Below are 17,634 nucleotides of genomic sequence, written 5' to 3'. Positions count from 1 at the left end.
CAATGTCTACCAAACTGCCTTCATCAATCTTCTTTGTCACCTCTTCAAAAAACTCAACCAAATTAATGAGACATGATTTCCCATGCAGAAAGCTACGTTGTCTACTTCAATCAACCCTTGCCTTCCCAAATGTATGTAAATCGTGTCCCTCAGAATCCCCTCCAGCAACTTACCCACAACTGACATCAGGCTCACCGGTCTATAGTTCCACGGCTTTTTGGGTCACTGTTTCCTTTTCTCGTCCCACTCCTCCACTGCTCACAACAAATGTTAAATGTAACCAGGTTGGTGAGATGGCCGATGATATTGGTCTCAGATTGGGTCAGGGTCAGTTTTAGGAACAAGTCAGGCTAGTTTCTTTAATCTGCTAAAACAACACGTTTAGGATCCGGAGCAATGTTACTCAAAACTGTGATGGAAAGATGAATGGCAAACTGTTTGGGTATTGCAAATATACAATCAATATTTGCCTTTCTAAAAACACTGACACACACACACACACACACACACACACACACACACACACACACACACACACACACACACACACACACACACAATCTCTGCAATTTTAACTTTAATGAACTTGGGTCCAAATATTATTGGAACTCATGACAAAGGAAAAATTGTGAGATTGTCCAAAATGTTATTCTGCTTCTGAAGATATTGTACTCATACAAGCTGCTAGCAATGGGATTTCATCCTGGGAGAGTTTGGATTTGGCTGAATTCCCTTTGCTTTCGGCATTGAGTAGATTCCAGTGAATTCTGGTTAGGGATCATCCAAAGGGTAGCACGGTGGTTACCGCTGCTGCCTCACAGCACCAGGGACTTGGGGTCGATTCCAGCCTTGGGTTACTGTCTGTGTGGAGTTTGCACATTCTCCCCTTGTCTGTGTGAGCTTCTAATGGGTGATCCAGTTTCCTACCACAAACTGTGTAGGTTCGGTATATTGGTCATGCTAAATTGTCCATAGTGTTCATGGATTTCTAGGTTATTTGCAATAGTCAGGGGTAAATATAGGGAAATGGGTTGGGAAGGTTGGTATGGACTTGTTGGGTCGAAGGGCATGTTTCTACACTGCACGGATTCCATAAAAATAAGAATGGTAACGATGACTGTAGAGGTTTTTTTTTAGCTCGCACACATTGCTGTGATGAGGAACAATGAAGGAGAGAGAGTGCAATAGGCCGTTCCTTTTCAGGCATTTACATTTTCTCCCTCTCTGAATTGAATCACACGGTAATGTCATCCTCTCCCAAACTGGACCATGTGAGGTCTCCTTGTACATTGTCCAAACTATGTCTCCATCACATTCTCTGTTCCATGTCGGTGCATCATTGCTGCTGTCATACACAGAGCCATACACTTCGCAGAAAATGGTCTCGGTCAATTTGAAATATGTTTATATGTCCCTGCGTCAGTAAAAAGATAAAAATGTTTAATTTATTCAGAATACCTGTGTTAAACTGAATGCATTTTTTAAACAAATACAGAAATTGGTAGAAAAGCTCGCCAGGTCTCTCAGTACCCAGATGCTGTAGGTGTACCAGCCTCCATCACTTCCTTTGGCAGCTCATTCCATACGCACACCACCCTCTGTGTGAAATGGTGCCCTCTACGCCTCCTCAAAACCTTTCCCGTCTCACTTTCCACCAATGGCCTCTAGTTGTGGACGCCCCTAACCTGGGGAAAAACCCCTGACTACTCACCTTATCCATGACCATTTTGATTTTATAAACCTTTTCTGCTGCGAAATGTGACCCCAATCAACACGAATGGCTGTACTTTCAGTCATCCTGGGCCTAAATTCTGAAATGCAATACTGACACCTCTTCCTTTTCCATCAGGTCACAATTCTAAATCCATTTTAATCAGTTTGTTCAGATGTATCCTGAGACACTTCTATGGCCTTTGCGCCTGGACCTTTGTGCCCGGAGATAGGGATACTAGCATCACTCAGCAATACCCATAAAGCTGTAACAGTATTATCCTGTGTGTTTGTTCATCAGACTGTCCTGACATGCTGGGACATACCTCTGCAACAGGCAGGACTTGAATCCAGGCCTTCTAGCCCAGAGCTAGGAATACTACCATACAAGTTCAGGAATTGGAATCAAATCCAGAGCTCTGGCTCAGAGACAGGGACACTACCCACCACACTACCATCCCCAGATTTTGGGTCATATTTTAGTGCACATTTTCAGCTTGGTGTGGATTTATTATAATCAAGTTACCATTACTGAATTAGAACAACACTTTGTATTATTAAACAAATGCAAGATATTTGTCTCAACTGTAAGATATTGAGTGTACGTGCTGTGCCATCGAAATTAACTATAAATATCTTTAATTGCTATTATCTGTAGTCTGCAATATTAAGGAAAGAAATCCTGCAGCCATACTCTGCCCAATGAAGGGTCTCAAATAGATATTTATTACTGAACACCAGAGATGAAGGAAGACCTTAATTTCTGACCCCAAAACACCGATCACTCTTACCCAACTCTCATGTGCGACTCCCCATTTCCTAAAACCATGAAATAACACCAGACCGCTGATTACTGCCCAGCCTCTCCTCCCCACTGACTGTGTCTGCAATCTGTCCCTCCTCCCCCTAATCATACAAGGCAACCCAAGCTCAGGGTCTTTGTGGAAATCCAGGCCGGAGTGTGTTGGCATCCTGGAGACGGATGGGCGTTTTAAAATTGAAGGAGGAGGGGGAGGTGACAGTAATATCACTCACTGGGCTGAGGGGCGGCTGATGGAGTTTAATTTGGATTAATGCGAGGTATTGGGTTTGGTAAATCAAACAACAGCAGGACCTATACAATTAAAAGTAGAGCCTTTGACAGTGCTGTAGTACAGAAACCTAGGCCGTCGGGTATAATTCTTTAAAATTTGCATCTCATAGATAGTGTGGTTAAGAAGGTGTTTAACACACATGTCTTCATAGGACAGACCTTTGAGTATCGGAATTGGGATGTCATGTTGTGGTTGTACAGGACATTGGTGAGATCTCTTCTGGAATACTGTGTCCAGTCTGGTCACCCTGCTCATTCCATAGGCACACCACCCTCTGGGTAAAAACGCTGCCCCTTAGGTCACTTTTAAATGCTTCCCCTCTCATCTTAAGCCTATGTCCTCTAGTTTTGCACTCCCCATACCCTTAGAAAATAACTTGACTATTCACTTTGATATTACTGACGTTGATATTATTAAACTGGAGAGGGTTCAGAAGAGATTAACCCTGATGTTGCTGGGAAAGGAGGGAGTGAGCGAATAGGAAAGGCTGGATCGGCTGGGACTTTTTGCACTGAAGAATATGAAATTAAGCAGTAACTTTACAGAGGTTTATAAAATAATGCGGGTTACAGAGAAGCTGAAGGGCTGATGTCTTTTCTCTAGAGCTGGGGATTCAAAACTGAGGGATTGTTAAGGTGCGAGGAAAAAAGATTTACGAAAGACATGAGAGATAATTATGTTACAGAAGCTGGCTTATATTTGGAATGAACTTCCTGAGGAAGTGGTGAAAGCAGGGACAGTTGCAACGTTTAAAGGACATTTAGATCAGTACATGGATAAGACATCAGTTTGGATGGTGCTGTGAGCAGCTGCCCTCGCCCTCCCCATCTCTGAATGAATCCCTGCTGATTTTCATCCTCTGCCAATGCCTGTGCAGTGGCGTGTGGAGGCCAGCAGAGGGTGGCATTGAATCACTTTAAGCCCCACAGAGACTGCCAGACCTGCCCCACACAGAGACACACAGATACACACAAGGGAATGGTGAGGACACCGCGTGAAGCTCATCTGGTAACTTAAATGTAACATAAAGAAATGCTTAATTCGCCTTGTAAACTGTTAAAATATGATGGACAGATCTGCCAAATTCCACTGTTGAAATAAAAACATCAATTTATTTTTTCACTCTGAAAGTGAACATTTTACATCAACTATGCACAAATCTGGGACCCTTTTTCTTTTAACTGCTTATTACCCAACTCCAGCTCGATAGCAATATACTGTGTCTGGGTCTGCCATCCTCTCATACCACAGGAGCTTGTACGCTCTCAGTTCAGAACAGCATTCCATCTCTCTTAAAGGTACAGTACCTACTTTCAACTTCATCACATTATACCCGGATGAATATCGAGAAGTGGGACCTATCCGGATTTCTTTTGCTCTGTGGTTTGTCAATATTTCATTTGCTCCGTCTGGTGTGTGTCAGGACTTTTGTTGCTCCATTGACAGCATGTCATTATTCTACTTTGTCCATCGGAATATATCAGTATTTCACTTGCTCACACTCGTGTATGTGGGGCAGGATTTCAGTTGTTTCATGGGGACTGTGACGCTATAACAATCTCAATGTTTGGAGATGGCACCAAACTTGGAAGAAGTCTGAAGTCTATGGAGGAGAGTGTGGAACTCTAACAGGACAATCACACGTTGATATAGTGTTCGGGATTATGGCAGATGGGGATCAGTGCAGAGCAGTGTGAGATCATACACTTTGGTAGGAAAGACAATGAACGGCAGTTTAAACCAGGCTGTGACATTATAAGGGGGCTGCAGGAACAGAGAGCGCTGCGTGTATATGAGCACAGATTGTTGAAGATGTCAGGACAAGTGGGGAGGGCAGGAACTATCACAGATTAGTTTCAGTATCTGAGCTGTTTACAGGGGGAGGTGTAGGATGGAGCCTCCGTGCTCCCTTCCTGGGACGTGGTGGTGACGATGTGATGTGAGCCCACCCTCCTGCCCACCGAGACCGGGGAATTCCATGTGTACCAGCTCGACACAAAAGGGAGATGGCATCAGGGCCACGGCTTCTAAGTTGTGCCGGGGGGGGAAACGGAGCTGCCAGTGGGTTTAAAGTGAGAATTGCCCTTCACTGAACATTGCTCCTTACTCGGTCGGTGGAACGTGGATGTTTCAGAATCTCCACACGAGGTGTACTGGTCCTCTCCGGCTCATACCAGGGTCCTCCACACATGGCGAAGGGAGCGGGTGAGGTAATGGATATCGGGCACCCCACCACCCGGATAGGCCCTTCCTGTCCTATTCCAGGCTGTTTCTTCTGAAATGGGAGAAGTGGGGGGAGGGAGTGAGGGTGGGAGTGGGTGTCCTGCTGTTAGTGTTAGTGTAGGTGGGGAGGGAGTCATGGTGAAGTGTCCGGAGGGAGTCAGTCCACAGTGTTGTATCCATGCAGTGTTATTAGTGTGGGGGTGAAGTGGAGGGAGGGGGAGAGAGAGGGAGAGAGAGAGACAGAGAGACAGAAAGACAGAGACAGAGAGAGAAGGTGCAGCATGCGGCAGTGAGAGTGGTGGACCATGAGCCTTGTTCGGGGGTCGGTGCTGTAACAGATTTACAGTGACTGTGAGGGAGCAAAGAGAATACGGTGACCCTTATCCTGACAGAGCTGGGAAGGTTAAAGATGCTTGTCCTGTATTGCTGGACATTTCTTCATACTGCAGATACTGCACTGAGCTGGGTGGTGAGCTCAGACCATGCTCGGTGGGTCTGGTGGTGTCGCTGCCTCTGGGAAGAGAATGGTCCCCCTCTGTACTAGCCCATCCACCAGGACCTCCGTGCCCCTGTCGACAAACCGTGGTGTAATTGTTGACAAACTGTGGTGTAATCTGCCATGCTCGGGGTAAACTGTGCAGGGTAGCTCCAAACAGAGAAAGCTCAATCGTTGCCCATTGGGCTTTTAAAGATGACATCAGTGTCAGGGATCACGGAATATCCAGGGGCATCTGGTGCTGGTGTTTACCTCCAGCCATGAAGGACTCCATTTACAAAGTTGTAGAACAAATGCTCATCCAAAACTCCCCATCATCTGACCTCACACCAATATCACTTTTACCCATCTTTCCTAGGAAGACAGGCTCCTGTTACAGGATGTTATCGAAGTGTCTACTTTTCAGCATTCTGAAACCTGGGAACACAACCTTCCATAACACTGTCTCTCAGTCTCCCCCTCTCTGTCTATTTCCCAAACCCCTCCCATGTGGTGAGATTTAAAGTGATTCGCCCGCCATCTCTCTCTGGCAGTGATGTTCACACCCAGAACATCCCCTTGTCAGGGCAACAATGGAGAGATGGAGCTGTAAATGGATAGGAGCTGCACATCCTGTCACTTCCAGCCCGGGCTGCAAGTTTCCCCACGCTGAACAGGGATCTAACACAGTGTTACTGAGCAATGCACTGGGGTGGTGTACACAGTCCTACATGCTGGGAGGGTAACTGCTCCTGGGTTATAGATCAATGCACTGGGATGGTGTACACAGTCCTACATGCTGGGAGGGTAACTGCTCCTGGGTTATAGATCAATGCACTGGGATGGTGTACACAGTCCTACATGCTGGGAGGGTAACTGCTCCTGGGTTATAGATCAATGCACTGGGATGGTGTACACAGTCCTACATGCTGGGAGGGTAACTGCTCCTGGGTTGCAGATCACTGCACTGGGGTGGTGTACACTGTCCTACATGCTGGGAGGGTAACTGCTCCTGGTTTACAGATCAATGCACTGGGATGGTGTACACAGTCCTACATGCTGGGAGGGTAACTGCTCCTGGGTTGCAGATCACTGCACTGGGGTGGTGTACACTGTCCTACATGCTGGGAGGGTAACTGCTCCTGGTTTACAGATCAATGCACTGGGATGGTGTACACAGTCCTACATGCTGGGAGGGTAACTGCTCCTGGGTTATAGATCAATGCACTGGGATGGTGTACATAGTCCTACATGCTGGGAGGGTAACTGCTCCTGGGTTTCAGATCAATGCACTGGGTGATGTACACAGTCTTACATGCTGGGAGTGTAAGTGCTCCTGGGTTGCAGATCAATGCACTCGAGTGGTGTACACAGTCCTACATGCTGCGAGGGTAACTGCTCCTGGGTTACAGATCAATGCACTGGGGTAAGGTACACAGTCATACATGCTGCAAGGGTAACTGGTCCTGGTTTACAGATCAATGCACTGGGGTTGAGTACAACATCCTACATGCTGGGAGGGTAACTGCTTCTGGGTCACAGATCAATGAACTGGGATGGTGTACACAGTCCTACTCACTTGGAGGGTAACTGCTCCTGGGATGCAGATTAATTCACGGGTGATCACTGCACAGATCGCTGTGCTGGTCAGTCATTCTGGTTGAGGTTTATAGATAATGCAATGATGTGGTCTGTGCAGCTCCCCATGCTGGATGGATATTTGTTTCAGGTTCACACATGAGTGCCCTATTGTGGTCAGCACAGCTCCCAGTGCTGGACAGATATCTAGTCCGGGTTTATAGATCAATGCACTGCTGTAGTCTGCAGTACTCCACTCTGGACAGATCGCTGGATTGCATTGACCAGTGTAATGGATGAATCTGGACAGATTGCTGGGTTGTACTGAGCAGTACACTGGCCTGGTCGACACAGTGTTCCACGATGAACAGCTATCTCCTCTGGGTCGATAGTTTCTGGACTGGTTCTGTGCGTTGGATTGAGAATGTGGTATATCTAACCCTTTAAGCTGATCTGGCAATGCCTTTAATGCCCATTCCTGTGATTGGACCCTCTGTCTCTCACCCCATTAATGTTACAGTGTGCCCATGCACAGTGCATCATGTTGATGGGGTGGGTAGGGGGAAAGGTGATGGACAGGTCAAAGAGTTCCCCGGCATGTTCTGTCCCCGACATTCCATAACTGCCATTCCCCGGAACGTTCTGTCCCCGACATTCTGTAACTGACATTCCCCGGAGCGTTCTGTCCCCAACATTCTGTAACTGACATTCCCCGGAACGTTCTGTCCCCAACATTCTATAACTGCCATTCCCCGGAACGTTCTGTCCCCAACATTCTATAACTGACATTCCCCGGAACGCTCAGTCCCTGACATTCTATAACTGACATTCCCCGGAACGTTCTGTCCCCAACATTCTATAACTGACATTCCCCGGAACGTTCTGTCCCTGACATTGTTTGTGAACGGCCGGACGACAGTGAATTGAACAAATGATAAGATCCCGAGGGAAGAGATCCCGTTCCAGGGAGAAGGAGACAATGTTCCGAAGGCCCCTCAGGCAGTTAAAGGGGTGAATACATTTTCCCTGCGTTTATATTTCTCCACGTCACAGGATCGACCACAATTTAGACCAAAACACAGAAATTCCCAAACTCCGTTTGTCTTCAGGAAACTGGGAGAGAATCCTTCAGGACAGCAACGTTCCCACCCTCCGTATTAGGAACTGGGAAGGAGTGACCTGCGTCTGCTCTCGAGTGATCGAGTGTGTGGGAATGTTCTAGAAACCATCTGTCCTTATGGATGTGTCTCGGTGTGTTTGGGGAGGCAGGGTTTCTTGTGGTTTAATGTCATATTTTTGTCAGTAATTCCGACCTTCCCATTTGTTATTCCAGCTCCAATAATTTTAATAAATCCCTGAATGCAGGGACACATTTGGAAATCTCACTGGGTCCCGATCAAACGGGTCCCTTTGCCTCCAGGCTGATGGATAATGGGTTTGTTTTCCTTCCTCACAGTTAACGTAGTGACCATCTACGTCCTGCTTTATAAAGATTGTGGATTGTCTCCATGTGTCAGACGTTACCTGGGGGCCATGGCAGCGGCGGATCTCCTGGTCATTATCCTCGACCTGATCCTGAGACACATTCCCATTGTTTATCGGGAACAGTTTTATTTCCTGTACTCCGTCCCGGTGTGTAATATCCACGCCGTCCTGCTGTATGCAGCCACTGACTGCTCTGTCTGGTTCACCGTCACTTTCACCTTTGATCGGTTTGTGGCCATTTGTTGCCAGAAGCTGAAAAGTAAATATTGCAGTGAGAAGACGGCGGATGTGGTTCTGGGAGCAGTGACTGTGCTGAGCTGTTTAAAGGACATTTTCTGGTATTTTATGCTCACGGCTCGGTATTGGCTGGTGAACGACCCCTGGTTTTGTGATGTAACAGTCGCTGTTTATTACTCCATTGTCTGGGTCACAATCGAGTTCCTCCACAACATTCTAACCCCGTGTGTCCCATTTCTCCTGATTCTGCTGCTCAATGTTCTCACCGTCAGACACATTGTAGTGACCAGCAGAGCCCGCAGGAGACTCCGTGCTCACACCAATGGGGACGCTCAGTCTGACACTGAAATGAGAAACCGGAAAAAATCCATCATTTTACTGTTTGTGATCTCGGCCAATTTCATCCTGTTATGGTCAACGTTAATGCTGTATTCTATATGGAGACGGTTGTATGAGTTTGGGTATCGGTCTGTGAATCTCCATTACATTGTGAAGGAATTGGGCTTCATGCTGCAGCTCCTCAGTTGCTGCACAAACACCGCGATTTATGCCGTGACCCAGACTAAGTTCAGGCAGCAGCTGAAGAATGTGCTGAAATATCCCTTCACCCAAATCCATCCATCCATCAAATTCCTTCATTAATCCCATCCGGGATTTTCTCATTTCAGTTCAATGTTTCAGCGATGGAGCAGCCTGTCGCTATGGTAACAGACTGAGGGTAGCGCTGGGTTGTCCATCCTTATCCCACAGGGGGGGTTACAGGGAAACATTTCAATGTTTCTCACAACTCAGGGGCCAGTGAGAAAAGGCACCATCCCACTGACTGTATCCATCATTTCCATTTGTAACCAATAAAAATGTTTATTAAAGCGGGCCCAGCAGCAGAGCGACCGATGTTGTTGTGTGTCTTTGTGTTGGAGAAGCTGAGCTGGAGAGAGACAGACTCAGCCCCAAGTCCTGGTCCTCAGGGAAGGGGAGGGCACCGCGCCCTGAGCTCAGGAGCTGGGTTTAACTCCCTCTGTCCCTCCCATTCCAACCTGTCCTCCCCATTTCCTCTCCCCCACTCTCTCCACCTGCTTCCACTCTTTCCTCTCCCCCTCCCCTGCACTCTCTCTCTGTCCTGCCGGCTGTCTCCCTCCCGCAATTCCGTCTCTACTCCATTTTTCCCCCTCCTCTCACCTCCCACATCTCTCTATCATCTCACAACCACCCCTCCAACCACATGCAGCCACAGCACCACCCACTACCCGCCTTCCCAGTTTCTGGATCAGAGGGAGGTGGACGCGTCAGGGAGACAGGCTGCGTCAGAGAGGGAGGGAGGGGCAGGCGGAAGAGATATTTAGTCAGAGAGAAACTGAGGGAGGTGGGGAGAAAGAGAGACCGAGGTAGGTGGATCGAGAGTGAGAGAAGGTAGAGAGAGAGTGAAGGAGCAGGGAGAGAGGGAGAGAGAGGAGGGGGGGGGGTGCAAGGGAGAGAAAAGGTGAGGGAGAGAGAGAGAGAAATAGTGGAAGACATAACGAGAGAGGGGTCAGAGAGTAGGGGACAGAGAGAGGGGAGACAGAGAGAGAGGGACAGAGAGGGAGGGGGACATAGAGAGGGGGGGACAGAGAGAGAGGGGGACAGAGAGTGGGGGACAGAGAGAGAGAGGGGGACAGAGAGAGATGGGGACAGAGAGAGGGGGACAGAGAGAGAGGTACAGAGAGAAATGGGGGACAGAGAGAGGGGTTCAGAGAGATGGGGACAGAAAGATGGGGACAGAGAGATGGGGACAGAGAGAACGGGAGAGAGGGGAACAGAGAGAGGGGGACAGAGAGAGAGGGACAGAGAAAGAGGGAAAGAGAGAGGGGTCAGAGAGAGGGGGAATGAGAGAGGGGGACAGAGAGAGAGGGGCACAGAGAGAGGGGGACAGAGAGAGAGGGACAGAGAGAAGGGGGGGCAGAGAGATGGGGACAGAAAGAACGGGAGAGAGAGGGGGATGAGAGAGAGGGGGACTGAGAGAGGGGGACAGAGAAAGGGGGACAGAGAGAGGGGTCGGAGAGATGGGGGCAGAGAGAGGGGGACAGGGAGAGAGGGACAGAGAGAAAGGGATGACAGAGAGATGCGGACAAAGAGAACGGGAGAGAGAGGGGGACAGAGAGAGGGGGACTGAGAGGGGGAGGCAGAGAGTGGGGAACAGAGAGAGAGGGGGACAGAGAGTTGGGGACAGAGAGAGGCGACAGATAGTGGGGGATGGAGAGAGTGGGGGACAGAGGGGGACGGGGGGACAGACAGGGAGGTGACAGAGAGAGGAGGGAGTGAGAGGGGGACACCGAGAGAGGGGGCACAGAGAGAGGGGGACAGAGAGAGGGGGCAGAGAGAGGGGACAGAGAGAGAGGGGGACAGAGAGAGGGGGACAGAGACAGAGGGGGACAGAGAGATGCAGGACAGAGTGGGGAGAGGGGGTACAGAGAGAGTGGGACAGAGAGAGGGAGGTGACAGAGAGAGAGAGTGACAGAGAAAGAGGGGCAGAGAGAGACGGGGGACAGAGAGAGAGGGGTGGAGAGAGAGTGACGGAACAGAGAAGGGGGACAGACAGGAACACAGAGCGGGGAGAGGAGGGAAAGAGACAGTGGGGACAGAAAAAGTGGGGTACAGAGGGGGGGCAGAGAGAGGAGTATAGGGGGACCGAGAGAGGGGGACAGAGAGGGGGGAACAGAGAGGGGGTGACAGAGAGAAAGGGGACGGGGGACAGAGAGAGGGGGAAAGAGAGAGAGGGAGGGGACAGAGAGAGAAGGGGGGACGCAGAGAGAGGGGACAAAGAGAGGGGGTCAGAGAGAGGGGGACAGAGAGAGGGGGACAGAGAGGGGGGCGGAGAGAAAGGGCAGAGAGAGAGGGGCAGAGAGAGAGGGGGCAGAGAGGGAGGGAGGGGACAGAGAACGGAGGACAGAGAGAGGGGGATAGAGAGAGGGTGGCAGGGAGAGGGGGACAGAAAGAAGAGGGCAGAGAGAGCGTGGGAAAGAAAGAGGTGGAAAGACAGGGGGACAGAGTGGACGGACAGAGAGAGTGGGGACAGAAAGAAGGTGGGACAGAGAGAGGGGGGACAGAGAGGGGGGCGGTCAGAGTGGGAGGGGACAGAGAGGGGTGCGTTCAGAGAGGGAGGGGACAGAGAGAGAGGGGGGTACAAGAGAGTGGCGGGAGTGAGGTAGGGGAGAGATGGGGAGAGAGGGGGGTAAAGAGAGGAGGAAGAGAGAGAGTGTGGACAGAGAGAGGGGGATAGTGAGTGGGGGGGCAGAGAGAGAGAGGTGAACAGAGAGATGGAGACAGAGGGAGAGGAGGGTACAGAGAGAGGGGGGACAGACAGAGGGGTGACAGGGATAGAGGGGTACAGAGAGAGAGGGACAGAGAGAGGGGGACAGAGAGAGGGGTAAAACGAGGGGGACAGGGGAGACAGGGGGGATTGAGAGAGGGGGGAAGTGAGAGAGGGACAGAGAGAGGCGTGGGGGTCAGAGAGAGAGGGATGGGGTACAGAGAGAAGGGGAATAGAAAGAGGGGGGACAGAGAGAGTGGAACGGAGAGAGGGGGGACTGGGGGGTGGAAAGAGGGGGCACAGAGAACGGAGGACAGAGAGAGGGGGACAGAGAGAGGGTGGCAGAGAGAGGGGGACAGAAAGAAGAGGGCAGAGAGAGCGTGGGAAAGAAAGAGGAGGAAAGACAGAGGGGGACAGAGTGGACGGGCAGAGAGAGTGGGGACAGAAAGAGGGTGGGACAGAGAGGGGGGACAGAGAGAGGGGGGCAGAGAGAGGGGGACAGAGAGAGGGGTGACAGAGGGGGGTACAGGGAGAAGGAGGGACAAGAGAGATGGGACAGAGAGAGTGGGGACAGTGAGAGAGGGGAGACAGAGAGACGGGGGCGCAGTAGAGTGGGCAAGGGGACAGAGATGGGGGGACAGAGAGGGGGTTATAGAGAGGGGGGGACAGAGAGAGGGGGGACAGAGAGGGGGATAGAGAGAGGGGGATAGAGAGAGGGGGATAGAGAGGGGGGACAGAGAGAGGGGAACGGAGAGAGAGGGGGAACAGAGAGGAGGGATAGAGAAGTGGGGACAGAAAGAGGGGAACGGACAGAGAGAGGGTACAGAGAGAGGGGGGCACAAAGAGGGGTGGACAGAAAGAGGGGACAGAGAGAGGGTGGAAAGAAAGAAGGGAGAAAGAGAGAGGGGGACAGAGGGGGCGGACAGAGAGTGGGGACAGAGAGAGGGAGGGACAGAGAAAGGGTGGACAGAGAGAGGGAGGACAGAGAGGAGGGTGACAGAGCAGGGGGTACAGAGAGGGGGACAGAGAGAGGGGAGGCAGAGATAGGGGACAGAGAGAGAGTGGGGACAGAGAGAGGGGGGTGGACAGAGAGATGGGGACAGACTGAGAGGAATGTACAGAGAGAGGGGTGGACAGAGAGAATGGGGACAGGGAGGAGGGTGACAGACAGAGGGGGACAGAGCGGGGGGACAGAGAGGGGGGGGACAGAGAGAGGGGAGAAAGTGAGAGAGTGGGGACAGAGAGGGGGGTGGACCGAAAGGTGGTGACAGAGGGAGAGGAGGGTACAGAGAGAGGGGTGGACAGAGAGAATGGGGACAGAGAGAGAGTGGAAAGAAAGAGGGGGGGAAGAGAGAGGGGGACAGAGCGGGCGGACAGAGAGAGTGGGGACAGAGAGAGAGGGGGACTGAGAGAGGAGGGAACAGAGGGAGAGGGGGTCAGAGAGAGGGGTGACAGAGAGAGAGGAGGACAGAGAGAGAGGGGGACAGAGGAAGACGGGGGGACAGAGTTAGGGGGACAGTGGAAGAGGAGGGAGAGAGAGAGGCGGACAGAGAGAGAGGGAGGACAGAGAGAGGTGGTACAGAGAGAGGGGGATGGAGAGAGGGGGAACAGAGCGAGTCGGGACAGTGAGAGAGGGGAGACAGAGAGACGGGGGCGTAGTAGGGGGGCAGGGGGACGGAGAAGGGGCACATAGAGGGGGAATGAGAGAGGGTGACAGATGGGGCGTACTGAGAGCGGGGAAAAAGAGAGAAGGAGAGGCAGAGAGAGAGGGGGACCGAGAGAGGGGGACAGAGAGCGGGAGAGATGGTGGGGTGGGGGGGGGGGGTGCAGAGAGTTTGGGGGTCACAGAGAGAGGGGCGGCAGAGGGGGCAGAGAGAGCTGTACTGAGAGAGGGGTACAGAGAGACAGGGGGGACAGAGAGAGAGGGGGGACAGAGAGGGGGGGGACAGAGAGTGGGGGGACAGTGAGAGGAAGACAGCGAGAGAGGGGGATACAGAGAGAGAGAGAGGAAAGAGAGAGGGGGACAGAGAGAGAGGGGGCAGAGAGAGTGGGGACCGAGAGAGGGGGACAGAGCGGGGGAACCGAGAGAGAGAGGGGGGACAGAGAAAGAAGGACAGAGAGAGGAGGGAACAGAGGGAGAGCTGGTCAGAGGGGGGTCAGAGGGGGAAGAGAGAGGGGTGACAGAGAGAGAGGGGTTCAGAGACAGGGTGACAGAGAGAGAGTGGGGACCGAGAGAGGGGGTGCCAGAGAGAGGGGAGAAAGAGAGAGATGGGGGATGGAGAGACGGGGTGGACAGAGAGATGGGGACAGAAGGAGAGGAGGGTACAGAGATAGGGGTGGACAGAAAGAGGGGGACAGTGAGAGGGTGGAAAGAAGGAGGGGGAAAGAGAGATGGGGACAGAGCGGGCGGACAGAGAGAGTGGTGACAGAAAGATGGAGGGACAGAGAAAGAGAGGGACAGAGAGAGTGGGGACCGAGAGAGGGGGACAGAGCGGGGGAACCGAGAGAGAGAGGGGGGACAGAGAAAGAAGGACAGAGAGAGGAGGGAACAGAGGGAGAGCTGGTCAGAGGGGGGTCAGAGGGGGAAGAGAGAGGGGTGACAGAGAGAGAGGGGGTCAAAGAGAGAGGGGGATAGAGAGAGAGGGGTCAGAGAGAGGAGGAGAGAGAGGGCTTGGTCAGAGAGAGGGGTCAGAGAGAGAGGGGGGACAGACAGAGAGGGGGACAAGAGAATGGGGAAGAGAGAGGATGGAGTGATAGGAGAGAGAGAGGGCATAGAGAGATGGGGAAGAGAGTGGGGGGACAGAGAGAGGGGTACAGAGGGAGAGGGAGGGACAGAGTGAGGAGGTGACAGAGAGAGTGGGAGAGAGAGGAGCATGACAGAGGAGGGCGTACAGAGAAGGGGGGACGGGGGGACAGAGGGGGGGCAGAGATAGGGGGACAGAGAGAGTGGGGACAGGGAGAGGGGGGTGAACAGAGAAAGTGGTGACAGAGAGAGGGTGGGACAGAGAGAGGGGGGCAGAGACGAGGGGACAGAGAGGGGGCGGTCAGAGAGGGAGGGGACAGAGATGGAGAGGGTGACAAGAGAGTGGCGAGAGAGAGGTAGGGGAGAGATGGGGAGAGAGGGGGTAAAGAGAGGGGATAGAGAGAGAGTGTGGACAGAGAGAGGGTGATAGTGAGTGGGGGGACAGAGAGAGAGGTGGACAGAGAGATGGAGACAGAGGGAGAGGAGGGTACAGAAAGAGGGGGGACAGACAGAGGGGTGACAGGGAGAGAGGGGTACCGAGAGAGAGGGACAGAGAGAGGAGGACAGAGAGTTGGGTAAAACGAGGGGGGACAGTGGAGACAGGGGGGATTGAGAGGGGGGGACAGCGAGAGAGGGACAGAAAGAGGCGTGAGGGGTCAGAGAGAGGTGGATGGGGCGACAGAGAGAAGGGGGATAGAAAGAGGGGGACAGAGAGAGAGGGGAACGGAGAGAGGGGGGGGGGACAGAGGGGGGACAAAGAGAGGGGGATAGAGAGAGGGGGACAGAGGGAGGGGGGAGAGAGAGGGGTGACAGAGGGGCGTACAGGGAGAAGGTGGGACAGAGAGAAAGGGGACAGAGAGAGTGGGGGCAGTGAGAGAGGGGAGACAGAGAGACTGGGGCGCAGTAGAGGGGGCAGGGGGACAGAGATGGGGGGACAGAGAGAAGGGAATGAGAGAGGGGGTTCAGAGTGGGCGGACTGAGAGCGTGGTGACAGAGAGAAGGAGGGGCAGAGAGAGGGGGACCGAGAGAGGGGGACAGAGAGGGGAGAGACAGGGGTGGGAGACAGAGAGAGTGGGGTTCACAGAGAGAGGGCGGCAGAGGGGGCAGAGAGAGGTGTACACAGAGAGGTGGACAGAGAGAGAGCTAGGGACGGAGGGGGGGGGGACAGAGAGAGAGGGGGTGCAGAGAGTGGGGGACAGAGAGAGTGGGACGGAGAGAGGAGAGAACAGAGGGAGAGGGGGTCAGTGGGGGCAGAGGGGGAAGAGAGAGGGGTGACAGAGAGAGGTGGTACAGAGAGAGGGGGATAGAGAGAGGGGGGACAGAGAGAGGGGAGACAGAGAGGTGGATAGAGAGAGGGGGATAGAGAGAAGAGGATAGAGAGAGGGGGGGGCAGAGAGTGGGGAACGGAGAGAGAGGGGGGCCAGAGAGGAGGGATAGAGAAGAGGGGACAGAAAGAGGGGAACGGACAGAGAGGGGGTACAGAGAGAGGGGGACACAGAGAGGGGTGGACAGAAAGAGGGGACAGAGAGAGGGTGGAAAGAAAGAAGGGAGAAACAGAAACGGGGACAGAGGGGGAGGACAGAGAGTGGGGACAGAGAGAGGGAGGGACAGAGAAAGAGGGGGACAGAGAGAGGCGGACAGAGAGAGAGGGTGGACAGAGAGATGGGAACAGAGGGAGAGGAAGGGACAGAGTGAGAAGGTGACAGAGAGAGTGGGGACAGAGAGGTGGGTGACAGAGCAGGGGGTACAGAGATGGGGGACAGAGAGTGGGGGGACAGAGATAGGGGACAGACAGAGAGTGGGGAAGGAGAGAGGGGGGTGGACAGAGAGATGGGGACAGACTGAGGGTGATAGAGAGAGTGGGGACAGACAGAGGGGGACAGAGCGGGGGGAAAGAGAGAGGAGAGAAAGTGAGAGAGTGGGGACAGAGAGAGGGGGTGGAGAGAGAGTGGGGACAGAGGGAGAGGAGGGTACATAGAGAGGGGTTGACAGAAAGAGGGGGACAGAGAGAGGGTGGAAAGAAAAAGGGGGGAAGAGAGAGGGGGAAAGAGTGGGCGGACAGAGAGAGTGGGGACAGAGAGAGAGGGGGACTGAGAGAGTAGGGAACACAGGGAGAGGGAGTCAGAGAGAGGGGGCAGAGGGGGAAGAGAGAGGGGTGACAGAGAGAGAGGAGGACAGAGAGAGAGGGGGACAGAGGAAGAGGGGGACAGAGTGAGGGGACAGAGAGAGGGGGACAGAGGAAGAGGGGGAGAGAGAGAGGCGGACAGAGAGAGAGGGAGGACAGAGAGAGGTGGTACAGAGAGAGGGGGATAGAGAGAGGGGGAACAGAGAGAGTCGGGACAGTGTGAGAGGGGAGACAGAGAGACGGGGGCGTAGCAGGGGGGCAGGGGGACGGAGAGGGGGCACAGAGAGAAGGATTGAGAGAGGGTGACAGATGGGGCGTACTGAGAGCGGGGGGACAGAGAGAAAGAGGGGCAGAGAGAGAGGGGGACCGAGAGAGGGGAACAGAGAGCGGGAGAGACGGTGGGGTGGGGGCGGTGCAGAGAGATTGAGGGTCACAGAGAGAGGGGCGGCAGAGGGGGCAGAGAGAGCTGTACAGAGAGAGGGGGACAGAGACACAGGGGGACAGAGAGAGGGGGCAGAGAGAGAGGGGGACAGAGAGAGAGGGGGGCAGGGAGAGTGGGGACAGAGAGAGGGGACAGAGTGAGGGGGTGCCAGAGAGAGAGGAGAAAGAGAGAGATGGAGGACAGAGAGACGGGGTGGACAGAGAGATGGGGACAGAGGGAGAGGAGGGTACAGAGAG

General features: G+C 53.1%; 1 long non-coding RNA gene across 2 annotated transcripts in view; it reads right to left on the bottom strand.

Annotated features, from left to right (window-relative positions):
* Positions 1-571: 571 nt before the first annotated feature.
* Positions 572-17,634, bottom strand: part of LOC148134092 (uncharacterized) — a 78,534-nt gene continuing 61,471 nt past the window's right edge. The window contains exon 3 of one of the 2 annotated variants that reach the window (XR_015755918.1): positions 572-1,414. This is a non-coding gene — a long non-coding RNA (uncharacterized LOC148134092). Of the gene's footprint in view, positions 1,415-8,140; positions 8,818-17,634 lie in introns of those variants that run through there. The other variant, XR_015755919.1, reaches the window with a different exon arrangement.

This window comes from Chiloscyllium plagiosum, unplaced genomic scaffold, assembly GCF_037043375.1.
Source record: "Chiloscyllium plagiosum isolate Xiang-an unplaced genomic scaffold, Cpla_swu_hap1 HiC_scaffold_86, whole genome shotgun sequence".
NCBI lineage: Eukaryota > Metazoa > Chordata > Chondrichthyes > Orectolobiformes > Hemiscylliidae > Chiloscyllium > Chiloscyllium plagiosum.
The sequence above is the reverse complement of the archived record's forward strand: the minus strand, read 5'-3'. Positions and strand labels throughout refer to the sequence as shown.